The sequence below is a fragment of the Manis pentadactyla genome, chromosome 17, assembly GCF_030020395.1.
Source record: "Manis pentadactyla isolate mManPen7 chromosome 17, mManPen7.hap1, whole genome shotgun sequence".
NCBI classification, from domain to species: Eukaryota; Metazoa; Chordata; class Mammalia; order Pholidota; family Manidae; genus Manis; species Manis pentadactyla.
Genome location: NC_080035.1, coordinates 2,141,862 through 2,160,619, shown reverse-complemented (window position 1 = coordinate 2,160,619; position 18,758 = coordinate 2,141,862).

Below are 18,758 nucleotides of genomic sequence, written 5' to 3'. Positions count from 1 at the left end.
CCCTAACCCTAACCCTAACCCTAACCCTAACCCTAACCCTAACCCTAACCCTAACCCTAACCCTAACCCTAACCCTAACCCTAACCCTAACCCTAACCCTAACCCTAACCCTAACCCTAACCCTAACCCTAACCCTAACCCTAACCCTAACCCTAACCCTAACCCTAACCCTAACCCTAACCCTAACCCTAACCCTAACCCTAACCCTAACCCTAACCCTAACCCTAACCCTAACCCTAACCCTAACCCTAACCCTAACCCTAACCCTAACCCTAACCCTAACCCTAACCCTAACCCTAACCCTAACCCTAACCCTAACCCTAACCCTAACCCTAACCCTAACCCTAACCCTAACCCTAACCCTAACCCTAACCCTAACCCTAACCCTAACCCTAACCCTAACCCTAACCCTAACCCTAACCCTAACCCTAACCCTAACCCTAACCCTAACCCTAACCCTAACCCTAACCCTAACCCTAACCCTAACCCTAACCCTAACCCTAACCCTAACCCTAACCCTAACCCTAACCCTAACCCTAACCCTAACCCTAACCCTAACCCTAACCCTAACCCTAACCCTAACCCTAACCCTAACCCTAACCCTAACCCTAACCCTAACCCTAACCCTAACCCTAACCCTAACCCTAACCCTAACCCTAACCCTAACCCTAACCCTAACCCTAACCCTAACCCTAACCCTAACCCTAACCCTAACCCTAACCCTAACCCTAACCCTAACCCTAACCCTAACCCTAACCCTAACCCTAACCCTAACCCTAACCCTAACCCTAACCCTAACCCTAACCCTAACCCTAACCCTAACCCTAACCCTAACCCTAACCCTAACCCTAACCCTAACCCTAACCCTAACCCTAACCCTAACCCTAACCCTAACCCTAACCCTAACCCTAACCCTAACCCTAACCCTAACCCTAACCCTAACCCTAACCCTAACCCTAACCCTAACCCTAACCCTAACCCTAACCCTAACCCTAACCCTAACCCTAACCCTAACCCTAACCCTAACCCTAACCCTAACCCTAACCCTAACCCTAACCCTAACCCTAACCCTAACCCTAACCCTAACCCTAACCCTAACCCTAACCCTAACCCTAACCCTAACCCTAACCCTAACCCTAACCCTAACCCTAACCCTAACCCTAACCCTAACCCTAACCCTAACCCTAACCCTAACCCTAACCCTAACCCTAACCCTAACCCTAACCCTAACCCTAACCCTAACCCTAACCCTAACCCTAACCCTAACCCTAACCCTAACCCTAACCCTAACCCTAACCCTAACCCTAACCCTAACCCTAACCCTAACCCTAACCCTAACCCTAACCCTAACCCTAACCCTAACCCTAACCCTAACCCTAACCCTAACCCTAACCCTAACCCTAACCCTAACCCTAACCCTAACCCTAACCCTAACCCTAACCCTAACCCTAACCCTAACCCTAACCCTAACCCTAACCCTAACCCTAACCCTAACCCTAACCCTAACCCTAACCCTAACCCTAACCCTAACCCTAACCCTAACCCTAACCCTAACCCTAACCCTAACCCTAACCCTAACCCTAACCCTAACCCTAACCCTAACCCTAACCCTAACCCTAACCCTAACCCTAACCCTAACCCTAACCCTAACCCTAACCCTAACCCTAACCCTAACCCTAACCCTAACCCTAACCCTAACCCTAACCCTAACCCTAACCCTAACCCTAACCCTAACCCTAACCCTAACCCTAACCCTAACCCTAACCCTAACCCTAACCCTAACCCTAACCCTAACCCTAACCCTAACCCTAACCCTAACCCTAACCCTAACCCTAACCCTAACCCTAACCCTAACCCTAACCCTAACCCTAACCCTAACCCTAACCCTAACCCTAACCCTAACCCTAACCCTAACCCTAACCCTAACCCTAACCCTAACCCTAACCCTAACCCTAACCCTAACCCTAACCCTAACCCTAACCCTAACCCTAACCCTAACCCTAACCCTAACCCTAACCCTAACCCTAACCCTAACCCTAACCCTAACCCTAACCCTAACCCTAACCCTAACCCTAACCCTAACCCTAACCCTAACCCTAACCCTAACCCTAACCCTAACCCTAACCCTAACCCTAACCCTAACCCTAACCCTAACCCTAACCCTAACCCTAACCCTAACCCTAACCCTAACCCTAACCCTAACCCTAACCCTAACCCTAACCCTAACCCTAACCCTAACCCTAACCCTAACCCTAACCCTAACCCTAACCCTAACCCTAACCCTAACCCTAACCCTAACCCTAACCCTAACCCTAACCCTAACCCTAACCCTAACCCTAACCCTAACCCTAACCCTAACCCTAACCCTAACCCTAACCCTAACCCTAACCCTAACCCTAACCCTAACCCTAACCCTAACCCTAACCCTAACCCTAACCCTAACCCTAACCCTAACCCTAACCCTAACCCTAACCCTAACCCTAACCCTAACCCTAACCCTAACCCTAACCCTAACCCTAACCCTAACCCTAACCCTAACCCTAACCCTAACCCTAACCCTAACCCTAACCCTAACCCTAACCCTAACCCTAACCCTAACCCTAACCCTAACCCTAACCCTAACCCTAACCCTAACCCTAACCCTAACCCTAACCCTAACCCTAACCCTAACCCTAACCCTAACCCTAACCCTAACCCTAACCCTAACCCTAACCCTAACCCTAACCCTAACCCTAACCCTAACCCTAACCCTAACCCTAACCCTAACCCTAACCCTAACCCTAACCCTAACCCTAACCCTAACCCTAACCCTAACCCTAACCCTAACCCTAACCCTAACCCTAACCCTAACCCTAACCCTAACCCTAACCCTAACCCTAACCCTAACCCTAACCCTAACCCTAACCCTAACCCTAACCCTAACCCTAACCCTAACCCTAACCCTAACCCTAACCCTAACCCTAACCCTAACCCTAACCCTAACCCTAACCCTAACCCTAACCCTAACCCTAACCCTAACCCTAACCCTAACCCTAACCCTAACCCTAACCCTAACCCTAACCCTAACCCTAACCCTAACCCTAACCCTAACCCTAACCCTAACCCTAACCCTAACCCTAACCCTAACCCTAACCCTAACCCTAACCCTAACCCTAACCCTAACCCTAACCCTAACCCTAACCCTAACCCTAACCCTAACCCTAACCCTAACCCTAACCCTAACCCTAACCCTAACCCTAACCCTAACCCTAACCCTAACCCTAACCCTAACCCTAACCCTAACCCTAACCCTAACCCTAACCCTAACCCTAACCCTAACCCTAACCCTAACCCTAACCCTAACCCTAACCCTAACCCTAACCCTAACCCTAACCCTAACCCTAACCCTAACCCTAACCCTAACCCTAACCCTAACCCTAACCCTAACCCGTTCCCTAACCCTAACCCTAACCCTAACCCTAACCCTAACCCTAACCCTAACCCTAACCCTAACCCTAACCCTAACCCTAACCCTAACCCTAACCCTAACCCTAACCCTAACCCTAACCCTAACCCTAACCCTAACCCTAACCCTAACCCTAACCCTAACCCTAACCCTAACCCGTTCCCTAACCCTAACCCTAACCCTAACCCTAACCCTAAACCCTAACCCTAACCCTAACCCTAACCCGTTCCCTAACCCTAACCCTAACCCGTTCCCTAACCCTAACCCTAACCCTAACCCTAACCCGTTCCCTAACCCTAACCCTAACCCTAACCCGTTCCCTAACCCTAACCCGTTCCCTAACCCGTTCCCTAACCCTAACCCGTTCCCTAACCCGTTCCCTAACCCTAACCCTAACCCTAACCCTAACCCTAACCCTAACCCTAACCCTAACCCTAACCCTAACCCTAACCCGTTCCCTAACCCTAACCCTAACCCTAACCCTAACCCTAACCCTAACCCTAACCCTAACCCTAACCCTAACCCTAACCCTAACCCTAACCCTAACCCGTTCCCTAACCCTAACCCTAACCCGTTCCCTAACCCTAACCCTAACCCGTTCCCTAACCCTAACCCGTTCCCTAACCCTAACCCTAACCCGTTCCCTAACCCTAACCCTAACCCTAACCCGTTCCCTAACCCTAACCCGTTCCCTAACCCTAACCCTAACCCTAACCCTAACCCGTTCCCTAACCCTAACCCGTTCCCTAACCCTAACCCTAACCCTAACCCTAACCCTAACCCGTTCCCTAACCCTAACCCTAACCCTAACCCTAACCCTAACCCGTTCCCTAACCCTAACCCGTTCCCTAACCCTAACCCTAACCCTAACCCTAACCCTAACCCGTTCCCTAACCCTAACCCGTTCCCTAACCCGTTCCCTAACCCTAACCCTAACCCTAACCCTAACCCTAACCCGTTCCCTAACCCGTTCCCTAACCCGTTCCCTAACCCTAACCCTAACCCTAACCCTAACCCTAACCCTAACCCTAACCCTAACCCGTTCCCTAACCCGTTCCCTAACCCGTTCCCTAACCCGTTCCCTAACCCTAACCCTAACCCTAACCCTAACCCTAACCCTAACCCTAACCCTAACCCGTTCCCTAACCCTAACCCTAACCCTAACCCTAACCCGTTCCCTAACCCTAACCCGTTCCCTAACCCTAACCCTAACCCTAACCCTAACCCTAACCCGTTCCCTAACCCTAACCCGTTCCCTAACCCTAACCCGTTCCCTAACCCTAACCCTAACCCTAACCCGTTCCCTAACCCGTTCCCTAACCCGTTCCCTAACCCGTTCCCTAACCCGTTCCCTAACCCGTTCCCTAACCCGTTCCCTAACCCTAAACCGTTCCCTAACCCGTTCCCTAACCCTAACCCGTTCCCTAACCCGTTCCCTAACCCGTTCCCTAACCCGTTCCCTAACCCGTTCCCTAACCCGTTCCCTAACCCGTTCCCTAACCCTCACCCGTTCCCTAACCCGTTCCCTAACCCGTTCCCTAACCCGTTCCCTAACCCTCACCCGTTCCCTAACCCTAACCCTAACCCGTTCCCTAACACGTTCCCTAACCCTAACCCGTTCCCTAACCCTAACCCGTTCCCTAACCCTAACACGTTCCCTAACCCTAACCCTAACCCTAACCCTAACCCGTTCCCTAACCCTAACACGTTCCCTAACCCTAACCCGTTCCCTAACCCTAACCCTAACCCTAACCCTAACCAGTTCCCTAACCCTAACACGTTCCCTAACCCATTCCCTAACCCGTTCCCTAACCCGTTCCCTAACCCGTTGCCTAACCCTTAACCGTTCCCTAACCCTAACCGTTTCCCTTCCCTATCCATAGTTCTAAACCCTACTCTTCCTCTTGTCTGGTTACAATCAAAACCCCTCTGATTGAACCTACTCTTCACTGTGTTCTAAAAAGCCATCTCTTAAATATTAGGCCTATTGCTTCCAAGACATTCAGGGACAGCCTACTGTGTCAATTCACATGCCATTCCACAAGATTCTACTCCATTGCAAACACTCAGAAACACGCGATTCGACACCAATATACAAAATTGCACTGAACTCCACAAAATTCCACCACGTTCTATAGCGCTCTGTTCTCTCAAGGAAGGATCCATTCATTTCCGAAATAAGTTGTAACACTCTGTGGCATCAAAATGCACTCCATTCCGCTGAATTCCACTACATTTTACTGCATTTCCCAGTATGCAGGCACATTCATCTGCTTTACACTCCAGCAAAGTAGGCACCATTTGTTGCCAAACCAGTCTGGAGACCTTTATTTTCATATTACAGCCGATTCCACTTCATTCCACAACATTGCCCTCCATTCCACAACATCATACCACGTTCTATTGCTTTTAATTCTGCCAAAGAAAGCTCCATTTGTAATTTTCATATTACAGCCGATTCCACTTCATTCCACAACATTGCCCTACATTCCACAACATTATACCACGTTCTACTGCGTTCCATTCTGCCAGGGAAAGCTCCATTTGGTTCCAAGCAATTCAGCAACTCCGTATTGTGTCACTTCACATGCCATTCCTCTACATTCCACAGGATTCTACTCTATTCCCCAACAATCCAACAAGTTCTACTGAGTTCCATTGCGACAAAGTAGGAAGCATTCTTATCCAAACAACCCAGGAACTCTCTGCTCCGTCACATAACACCACTTCCCCCTCAGTAAAAAAGCATTGCACTCCATTGGGCAACATTCCACCACATTCCATTGCATTCCATTCTGTAAAAGAAGGCCCAATTTCTTTCATTCCTTTCAGGAGCAGCCTATTGCATCAATTACCATGACATTCCACACGATTCCAGAAGATTCTACTCCATTGCAAACATTCCATTGCATTCTGTGGCTTTCTATTTTTACAGAGAAGATATCCTCCTATACAAAATCTCTCAGGATCCCTACTTTGGAACACATTACTCCCCATTAGAAACCAGTTCACCACCTTCCACTCTATTCTGCAACATTTCACCGCATTCTATTACGTTTGCTTCCATCCACCAAGGCTGCATTTGCTTCCAAATCACTAGGGAACCCTATATTGCATCACATTACAACGGATTCAACACCACTCCACAACATTACACTCCAGACCCCAGCAATCCACCGTGTTCTATCGTGTTCCATTCTACAAAAGAATGCTCCACTCTTTTCCCAATCAGGAACCGTCTCTTGCGTCACATTACACCCGATTACTCTGCATTCCACAGCTCTCCACTTCCTGTTGCTACATTCCACTGTATTCTTTTGCATTCCATTCCTACAAAGAAACATCGATTCACTTCCAGCGCATTAAGGACGGTCTATTGCATCACATCAAATGCCATTACACTCCATTCTTCAAGATTCTACTAAACTAAACCACGTTATATTGCATTCCATTCTGTCAAATAAGGCTCCGTTCCTTTCCAAAACAACGAGGAACTCTCCACTGCGTCGCACTACGCACGATTCCAGTCGATTTTACAGCATAGCACTCCATTTGTCAACATCTCATTGTGTTCTGTAGCTTTCCATCAATTACAAGAGAGCTACATTAGCTTCGAGACCACCCAAGAACTCTATATTGTGTCACATTATATGCGATTCTACACCAATCTAAAAAATTGCACTGCACTCCACAAAATTCCACCACGTTCTGTAGCGTTCTGCTCTGTCAAAGAAGGCTGCATTCTTTTCCAAAACGATCTTTAACACTCTATGGCATCACGTGACACTCCATTCCGCTCCATTCCACAACATTTTACTCCATTCCCAAATACGCCAGCACATTCATTTGCTTTACACTGTGCTAAAGGAGGAACCATTCGCTTCCAAACCCCTCTGGAGACCTTTATTATGTCACAATACAGCTGATTCCACTAGATTACAGAACTTTGCCCTTCATTCCACAATATTATACCACGTTCTATTGCTTTTAATTCTGCCAAAGAAAGCTAAATTTGGTTCCAAGCAATTCACGAACTTCGTATTGCGTCTCTTCAAATGCCATTCCTCTCCATTCCACAAGATTCTACTCTATTCCCTAACAATCCAACAAGTTCTACTGAGTTCCATTGTGAAAAAGTAGGGAGCCTTTTCATCCAAACAACTCAGGACTCCCTATTGCATCACATAACACCACATTCCACTCAATAAAACTTAATTGCACTCCATTGGGCAACATTCCACCACATTCCTTTGCATTCCATTCTGTGTAAGAAGGGCCCATTCCTTCCAAACAATTCATGAACAGCCTATTGCGTCAATTCACATGACATTCCACACGATTCCACTAGATTCTTCTCCCTTCAAAACATTCTAATGCATCCTATGGCACTCCATTGTTATAAAGAACACACCGTTCTCTACAAAATCACTCAGTATCCCTCTACAGATCACATTTCACACCATTATACTCAACTTCACAACCTTCCTCTCTATTGCGCAACATTCCACCACGTTCTATTACGTTTGATTCCATCCAGCAAGGTTGCATTCGCTTCCAAATCACAAGGGAACCCTTTATTGCGTCACATTACAATGGATTCAACACAATTCCACAGCATTGCACTCCATACCCCAGCACTCCACCGTGTTCAATCGTGTTCCATTCTGCAAAGGAAGGCTCCACTCTTATCCCAAACAATCAGGAACTGTCTCTTGCATCAGATTACATTACATTACATTACACTGCATTCCACAACTCTTCACTTCATTTAGCTACATTCCATTGTAGTCTTTTCCATTCCATTCCTACAAAGAAGACTCCATTCTCTTCCCACCCTTTAAGGACGGTCTGTTGCATCATATCAAATGAAATTCCACTACATTCTACAAGATTCTACAAAATTTCACCACGTTATATATTGCATTCCATTCTTTCAAATAAGGCTCCGTTCCTTTCCAAAAGAATGAGGAACACTCTACTGCATCACATTATGCACTATTCCAGTCCATTTAACATTGCACGCCTTTCCTGAACATCTCACCATGTTCTGTGGCTTTCCATTCCACCCAGGAGAGCTGCATTTGCTTCGAGACCACTCAGGACATCTATATTGTTTCACAGTACACGCGATTCTACACGAATCTACAAAATTGCACTGAACTCCACAAAATTCCACCACGTCCTATAGCGTTCTGTTGTTTCAAAGAAGGCTCCATTCGTTTCCAAAACAATCTGTAACACTCTATGGCATAACATAACACTACATTCTGCTCCATTCCACAACATTTCACTCCATTCCCCAATATGCCAGCACATTCATTTGCTTTACTCTCCGGCAAAGGAGGCACCATTCGCTTCCAAACAAGTCTGGAGACATTTATTATGTCACATTACAGCCGATTCCACTCCATTCCACAACATTGCCCTCCATTAGACAACATTATACCACGTTCTATTGCGTTCCATTATGCCAAAGAAAGTTGCATTTGGTTCCAAGAAATCCACGAACTTCATGTTGTGTCACTTCGCAAGCCATTTCTCCCAATTCCACAATATTCTACTCTATTCCCCAACAATCCAGCAAGTTCTACTGAGTTCCATTTTGACAAAGTAGGAAGCATTCTTATCAAGCAACCCAAACAACCCAGGAACTCTCTGTTGCATCACAGAAAACCACTTTCTACTCAATAAAACAGCATTGCACTCCATTGGGCAACATTCCACCACATTAAATTGCATTACATTGTGTAAAAGAAGGCCCCATTGCTTCCAAGATATTCAGGGACAGCCTACTGTGTCAATTCACATGCCATCCCACAAGATTCTACTCCATTGCAAACACTCAGAAACACGCGATTCTACACCAATATACAAAATTGCACTGAACTCCACAAAATTCCACCACGTTCTATAGCGCTCTGTTCTCTCAAGGAAGGATCCATTCATTTCCGAAATAATTTGTAACACTCTGTGGCATCAAAATACACTCCATTCCGCTAAATTCCACTATATTTTACTCCATTTCCCAGTATGCCGGCACATTCATCTGCTTTACACTCCGGCAAAGTAGGCACCATTTGTTTCCAAACCAGTCTGGAGACCTTTATTTTCATATTACAGCCGATTCCACTTCATTCCACAACATTATACCACGTTCTACTGCGTTCCATTCTGCCAGGGAAAGCTCCATTTGGTTCCAAGCAATTCAGCAACTCCGTATTGTGTCACTTCACATGCCATTCCTCTACATTCCACAGGATTCTACTCTATTCCCCAACAATCCAACAAGTTCTACTGAGTTCCATTGCGACAAAGTAGGAAGCATTCTTATCCAAACAACCCAGGAACTCTCTGCTCCGTCACATAACACCACTTACCCCTCAGTAAAAGAGCATTGCACTCCATTGGGCAACATTCCACCACATTCCATTGCATTCCATTCTGTAAAAGAAGGCCCAATTTCTTTCAATCCATTCAGGAGCAGCCTATTGCATCAATTCCCATGACATTCCACACGATTCCAGAAGATTCTACTCCATTGCAAACATTCCATTGCATTCTGTGGCTTTCTATTTTTACAGAGAAGATATCCTCCTATACAAAATCTCTCAGGATCCCTACTTTGGAACACATTACACCCCATTAGAAACCATTTCACAACCTTCCACTCTATTCTGCAACATTTCACCGCATTCTATTACGTTTGCTTCCATCCACCAAGGCTGCATTTGCTTCCAAATCACTAGGGAACCCTATATTGCATCACATTACAACGGATTCAACACCACTCCACAACATTACACTCCAGACCCCAGCAATCCACCGTGTTCTATCGTGTTCCATTCTACAAAAGAATGCTCCACTCTTTTCCCAATCAGGAACCGTCTCTTGCGTCACATTACACCCGATTACACTGCATTCCACAGCTCTCCACTTCCTTTTGCTACATTCCACTGTATTCTTTTGCATTCCATTCCTACAAAGAAACATCGATTCACTTCCAGCGCATTAAGGACGGTCTATTGCATCACATCAAATGCCATTCCACTCCAATCTTCAAGATACTACTAAACTAAACCACGTTATATTGCATTCCATTCTGTCAAATAAGGCTCCGTTCCTTTCCAAAACAACGAGGAACTCTCCACTGCGTCGCACTACGCACGATTCCAGTCGATTTTACAGCATAGCACTCCATTTGTCAACATCTCGTTGTGTTCTGTAGCTTTCCATCAATTACAAGAGAGCTACATTAGCTTCGAGACCCCTCAAGAACTCTATACTGTGTCACATTATATGCGATTCTACACCAATCTAAAAAATTGCACTGCACTCCACAAAATTCCACCACGTTCTGTAGCGTTCTGCTCTGTCAAAGAAGGCTGCATTCTTTTCCAAAACGATCTTTAACACTCTATGGCATCACGTGACACTCCATTCCGCTCCATTCCACAACATTTTACTCCATTCCCAAATACGCCAGCACATTCATTTGCTTTACACTGTGCCAAAGGAGGAACCATTCGCTTCCAAACCACTCTGGAGACCTTTATTATGTCACAATACAGCAGATTCCACTAGATTACAGAACATTGCCCTTCATTCCACAATATTATACCACGTTCTATTGCTTTTAATTCTGCCAAAGAAAGCTAAATTTGGTTCCAAGCAATTCACGAACTTCGTATTGCGTCTCTTCAAATGCCATTCCTCTCCATTCCACAAGATTCTACTCTATTCCCTAACAATCCAACAAGTTCTACTGAGTTCCATTGTGAAAAAGTAGGGAGCCTTTTCATCCAAACAACTCAGGACTCCCTATTGCATCACATAACACCACATTCCACTCAATAAAACTTAATTGCACTCCATTGGGCAACATTCCACCACATTCCTTTGCATTCCATTCTGTGTAAGAAGGGCCCATTGCTTCCAAACAATTCAGGAACAGCCTATTGCGTCAATTCACATGACATTCCACACGATTCCACTAGATTCTTCTCCCTTCAAAACATTCTAATGCATCCTATGGCACTCCATTGTTATAAAGAACACACCGTTCTCTACAAAATCACTCAGTATCCCTCTACAGATTACATTTCACACCATTATACTCACCTTCACAACCTTCCTCTCTATTGCGCAACATTCCACCACGTTCTATTACGTTTGATTCCATCCAGCAAGGTTGCATTCGCTTCCAAATCACAAGGGAACCCTTTATTGCGTCACATTACAATGGATTCAACACAATTCCACAGCATTGCACTCCATACCCCAGCACTCCACCGTGTTCAATCGTGTTCCATTCTGCAAAGGAAGGCTCCACTCTTATCCCAAACAATCAGGAACTGTCTCTTGCATCAGATTACATTACATTACATTACACTGCATTCCACAACTCTTCACTTCATTTAGCTACATTCCATTGTAGTCTTTTCCATTCCATTCCTACAAAGAAGACTCCATTCTCTTCCCACCCTTTAAGGACGGTCTGTTGCATCATATCAAATGAAATTCCACTACATTCTACAAGATTCTACAAAATTTCACCACGTTATATATTGCATTCCATTCTTTCAAATAAGGCTCCGTTCCTTTCCAAAAGAATGAGGAACACTCTACTGCATCACATTATGCACTATTCCAGTCCATTTAACATTGCACGCCTTTCCTGAACATCTCACCATGTTCTGTGGCTTTCCATTCCACCCAGGAGAGCTGCATTTGCTTCGAGACCACTCAGGACATCTATATTGTTTCACAGTACACGCGATTCTACACGAATCTACAAAATTGCACTGAACTCCACAAAATTCCACCACGTCCTATAGCGTTCTGTTGTTTCAAAGAAGGCTCCATTCGTTTCCAAAACAATCTGTAACACTCTATGGCATAACATAACACTACATTCTGCTCCATTCCACAACATTTCACTCCATTCCCCAATATGCCAGCACATTCATTTGCTTTACTCTCCGGCAAAGGAGGCACCATTCGCTTCCAAACAAGTCTGGAGACATTTATTATGTCACATTACAGCCGATTCCACTCCATTCCACAACATTGCCCTCCATTAGACAACATTATACCACGTTCTATTGCGTTCCATTCTGCCAAAGAAAGTTGCATTTGGTTCCAAGAAATCCAAGAACTTCATGTTGTGTCACTTCGCAAGCCATTTCTCCCAATTCCACAATATTCTACTCTATTCCCCAACAATCCAGCAAGTTCTACTGAGTTCCATTTTGACAAAGTAGGAAGCATTCTTATCAAGCAACCCAAACAACCCAGGAACTCTCTGTTGCATCACAGAAAACCACTTTCTACTCAATAAAACAGCATTGCACTCCATTGGGCAACATTCCACCACATTAAATTGCATTACATTGTGTAAAAGAAGGCCCCATTGCTTCCAAGACATTCAGGGACAGCCTACTGTGTCAATTCACATGCCATCCCACAAGATTCTACTCCATTGCAAACACTCAGAAACACGCGATTCTACACCAATATACAAAATTGCACTGAACTCCACAAAATTCCACCACGTTCTATAGCGCTCTGTTCTCTCAAGGAAGGATCCATTCATTTCCGAAATAATTTGTAACACTCTGTGGCATCAAAATACACTCCATTCCGCTAAATTCCACTATATTTTACTCCATTTCCCAGTATGCCGGCACATTCATCTGCTTTACACTCCGGCAAAGTAGGCACCATTTGTTTCCAAACCAGTCTGGAGACCTTTATTTTCATATTACAGCCGATTCCACTTCATTCCACAACATTATACCACGTTCTACTGCGTTCCATTCTGCCAGAGAAAGCTCCATTTGGTTCCAAGCAACTCAGCAACTCCGTATTGTGTCACTTCACATGCCATTCCTCTACATTCCACAGGATTCTACTCTATTCCCCAACAATCCAACAAGTTCTACTGAGTTCCATTGCGACAAAGTAGGAAGCATTCTTATCCAAACAACCCAGGAACTCTCTGCTCCGTCACATAACACCACTTACCCCTCAGTAAAAGAGCATTGCACTCCATTGGGCAACATTCCACCACATTCCATTGCATTCCATTCTGTAAAAGAAGGCCCAATTTCTTTCAATCCATTCAGGAGCAGCCTATTGCATCAATTCCCATGACATTCCACACGATTCCAGAAGATTCTACTCCATTGCAAACATTCCGTTGCATTCTGTGGCTTTCTATTTTTACAGAGAAGATATCCTCCTATACAAAATCTCTCAGGATCCCTACTTTGGAAAACATTACTCCCCATTAGAAACCATTTCACCACCTTCCACTCTATTCGGCAACATTTCACCGCATTCTATTACGTTTGCTTCCATCCACCAAGGCTGCATTTGCTTCCAAATCACTAGGGAACCCTATATTGCATCACATTACAACGGATTCAACACCACTCCACAACATTACACTCCAGACCCCAGCAATCCACCGTGTTCTATCGTGCTCCATTCTACAAAAGAATGCTCCACTCTTTTCCCAATCAGGAACCGTCTCTTGCGTCACATTACACCCGATTACACTGCATTCCACAGCTCTCCACTTCATTTTGCTACATTCCACTGTATTCTTTTGCATTCCATTCCTACAAAGAAACATCGATTCACTTCCAGCGCATTAAGGACGGTCTATTGCATCACATCAAATGCCATTCCACTCCATTCTTCAAGATTCTACTAAACTAAACCACGTTATATTGCATTCCATTCTGTCAAATAAGGCTCCGTTCCTTTCCAAAACAACGAAGAACTCTCCACTACGTCGCACTACGCACAATTCCAGTCGATTTTACAGCATAGCACTCCATTTGTCAACATCTCATTGTGTTCTGTAGCTTTCCATCAATTACAAGAGAGCTCCATTAGCTTCGAGACCACTCAAGAACTCTATATTGTGTCACATTATATGCGATTCTACACCAATCTAAAAAATTGCACTGCACTCCACAAAATTCCACCACGTTCTGTAGCGTTCTGTTCTGTCAAAGAAGGCTGCATTCTTTTCCAAAACGATCTTTAACACTCTATGGCATCACGTGACACTCCATTCCGCTCCATTCCACAACATTTTACTCCATTCCCAAATACGCCAGCACATTCATTTGCTTTACACTGTGCCAAAGGAGGAACCATTCGCTTCCAAACCACTCTGGAGTCCTTTATTATGTCACAATACAGCAGATTCCACTAGATTACAGAACATTGCCCTTCATTCCACAATATTATACCACGTTCTATTGCTTTTAATTCTGCCAAAGAAAGCTAAATTTGGTTCCAAGCAATTCAAGAACTTTGTATTGCGTCTCTTCAAATGCCATTCCTCTCCATTCCACAAGATTCTACTCTATTCCCTGACAATCCAACAAGTTCTACTGAGTTCCTTTGTGAAAAAGTAGGAAGCCTTTTCATCCAAACAACTCAGGACTCCCTATTGCATCACATAACACCACATTCCACTCAATAAAACTTAGTTGCACTCCATTGGGCAACATTCCACCACATTCCTTTGCATTCCATTCTGAGTAAGAAGGGCCCATTGCTTCCAAACTATTCAGGAACAGCCTATTGCGTCAATTCACATGACATTCCACACGATTCCACTAGATTCTTCTCCCTTCAAAACACTCTAATGCATCCTATGGCACTCCATTGTTAAAAAGAACACACCGTTCTCTACAAAATCACTCAGTATCCCTCTGCAGACCACATTTCACACCATTATACTCAACTTCACAACCTTCCTCTCTATTGCGCAACATTCCACCACGTTCTATTACGTTTGATTCCATCCAGCAAGGTTGCATTCGCTTCCAAATCACAAGGGAACCCTTTATTGCGTCACATTACAATGGATTCAACACAATTCCACAGCATTGCACTCCATACCCCAGCACTCCACCGTGTTCAATCGTGTTCCATTCTGCAAAGGAAGGCTCCACTCTTATCCCAAACAATCAGGAACTGTCTCTTGCATCAGATTACATTACATTACATTACACTGCATTCCACAACTCTTCACTTCATTTAGATACATTCCACTGTAGTCTTTTCCATTCCATTCCTACAAAGAAGACTCCATTCTCTTCCCACCCTTTAAGGACGGTCTGTTGCATCATATCAAATGAAATTCCACTACATTCTACAAGATTCTACAAAATTTCACCACGTTATATATTGCATTCCATTCTTTCAAATAAGGCTCCGTTCCTTTCCAAAAGAATGAGGAACACTCTACTGCATCACATTATGCACTATTCCAGTCCATTTAACATTGCACGCCTTTCCTGAACATCTCACCATGTTCTGTGGCTTTCCATTCCACCCAGGAGAGCTGCATTTGCTTCGAGACCACTCAGGACATCTATATTGTTTCACAGTACACGCGATTCTACACGAATCCCCAAAAATTGCACTGAACTCCACAAAATTCCACCACGTCCTATAGCATTCTGTTGATTCAAAGAAGGCTCAATTCGTTTCCAAAACAATCTGTAACACTCTATGGCATAACATAACACTACATTCTGCTCCATTCCACAACATTTCACTCCATTCCCCAATATGCCAGCACATTCATTTGCTTTACTCTCCGGCAAAGGAGGCACCATTCGCTTCCAAACAAGTCTGGAGACATTTATTATGTCACATTACAGCCGATTCCACTCCATTCCACAACATTGCCCTCCATTAGACAACATTATACCACGTTCTATTGCGTTCCATTCTGCCAAAGAAAGTTGCATTTGGTTCCAAGAAATCCAAGAACTTCATGTTGTGTCACTTCGCAAGCCATTTCTCCCAATTCCACAATATTCTACTCTATTCCCCAACAATCCAGCAAGTTCTACTGAGTTCCATTTTGACAAAGTAGGAAGCATTCTTATCAAGCAACCCAAACAACCCAGGAACTCTCTGTTGCATCACAGAAAACCACTTTCTACTCAATAAAACAGCATTGCACTCCATTGGGCAACATTCCACCACATTAAATTGCATTACATTGTGTAAAAGAAGGCCCCATTGCTTCCAAGACATTCAGGGACAGCCTACTGTGTCAATTCACATGCCATCCCACAAGATTCTACTCCATTGCAAACACTCAGAAACACGCGATTCTACACCAATATACAAAATTGCACTGAACTCCACAAAATTCCACCACGTTCTATAGCGCTCTGTTCTCTCAAGGAAGGATCCATTCATTTCCGAAATAATTTGTAACACTCTGTGGCATCAAAATACACTCCATTCCGCTAAATTCCACTATATTTTACTCCATTTCCCAGTATGCCGGCACATTCATCTGCTTTACACTCCGGCAAAGTAGGCACCATTTGTTTCCAAACCAGTCTGGAGACCTTTATTTTCATATTACAGCCGATTCCACTTCATTCCACAACATTATACCACGTTCTACTGCGTTCCATTCTGCCAGAGAAAGCTCCATTTGGTTCCAAGCAACTCAGCAACTCCGTATTGTGTCACTTCACATGCCATTCCTCTACATTCCACAGGATTCTACTCTATTCCCCAACAATCCAACAAGTTCTACTGAGTTCCATTGCGACAAAGTAGGAAGCATTCTTATCCAAACAACCCAGGAACTCTCTGCTCCGTCACATAACACCACTTACCCCTCAGTAAAAGAGCATTGCACTCCATTGGGCAACATTCCACCACATTCCATTGCATTCCATTCTGTAAAAGAAGGCCCAATTTCTTTCAATCCATTCAGGAGCAGCCTATTGCATCAATTCCCATGACATTCCACACGATTCCAGAAGATTCTACTCCATTGCAAACATTCCGTTGCATTCTGTGGCTTTCTATTTTTACAGAGAAGATATCCTCCTATACAAAATCTCTCAGGATCCCTACTTTGGAAAACATTACTCCCCATTAGAAACCATTTCACCACCTTCCACTCTATTCGGCAACATTTCACCGCATTCTATTACGTTTGCTTCCATCCACCAAGGCTGCATTTGCTTCCAAATCACTAGGGAACCCTATATTGCATCACATTACAACGGATTCAACACCACTCCACAACATTACACTCCAGACCCCAGCAATCCACCGTGTTCTATCGTGCTCCATTCTACAAAAGAATGCTCCACTCTTTTCCCAATCAGGAACCGTCTCTTGCGTCACATTACACCCGATTACACTGCATTCCACAGCTCTCCACTTCATTTTGCTACATTCCACTGTATTCTTTTGCATTCCATTCCTACAAAGAAACATCGATTCACTTCCAGCGCATTAAGGACGGTCTATTGCATCACATCAAATGCCATTCCACTCCATTCTTCAAGATTCTACTAAACTAAACCACGTTATATTGCATTCCATTCTGTCAAATAAGGCTCCGTTCCTTTCCAAAACAACGAAGAACTCTCCACTACGTCGCACTACGCACAATTCCAGTCGATTTTACAGCATAGCACTCCATTTGTCAACATCTCATTGTGTTCTGTAGCTTTCCATCAATTACAAGAGAGCTCCATTAGCTTCGAGACCACTCAAGAACTCTATATTGTGTCACATTATATGCGATTCTACACCAATCTAAAAAATTGCACTGCACTCCACAAAATTCCACCACGTTCTGTAGCGTTCTGTTCTGTCAAAGAAGGCTGCATTCTTTTCCAAAACGATCTTTAACACTCTATGGCATCACGTGACACTCCATTCCGCTCCATTCCACAACATTTTACTCCATTCCCAAATACGCCAGCACATTCATTTGCTTTACACTGTGCCAAAGGAGGAACCATTCGCTTCCAAACCACTCTGGAGTCCTTTATTATGTCACAATACAGCAGATTCCACTAGATTACAGAACATTGCCCTTCATTCCACAATATTATACCACGTTCTATTGCTTTTAATTCTGCCAAAGAAAGCTAAATTTGGTTCCAAGCAATTCAAGAACTTTGTATTGCGTCTCTTCAAATGCCATTCCTCTCCATTCCACAAGATTCTACTCTATTCCCTGACAATCCAACAAGTTCTACTGAGTTCCTTTGTGAAAAAGTAGGAAGCCTTTTCATCCAAACAACTCAGGACTCCCTATTGCATCACATAACACCACATTCCACTCAATAAAACTTAGTTGCACTCCATTGGGCAACATTCCACCACATTCCTTTGCATTCCATTCTGAGTAAGAAGGGCCCATTGCTTCCAAACTATTCAGGAACAGCCTATTGCGTCAATTCACATGACATTCCACACGATTCCACTAGATTCTTCTCCCTTCAAAACACTCTAA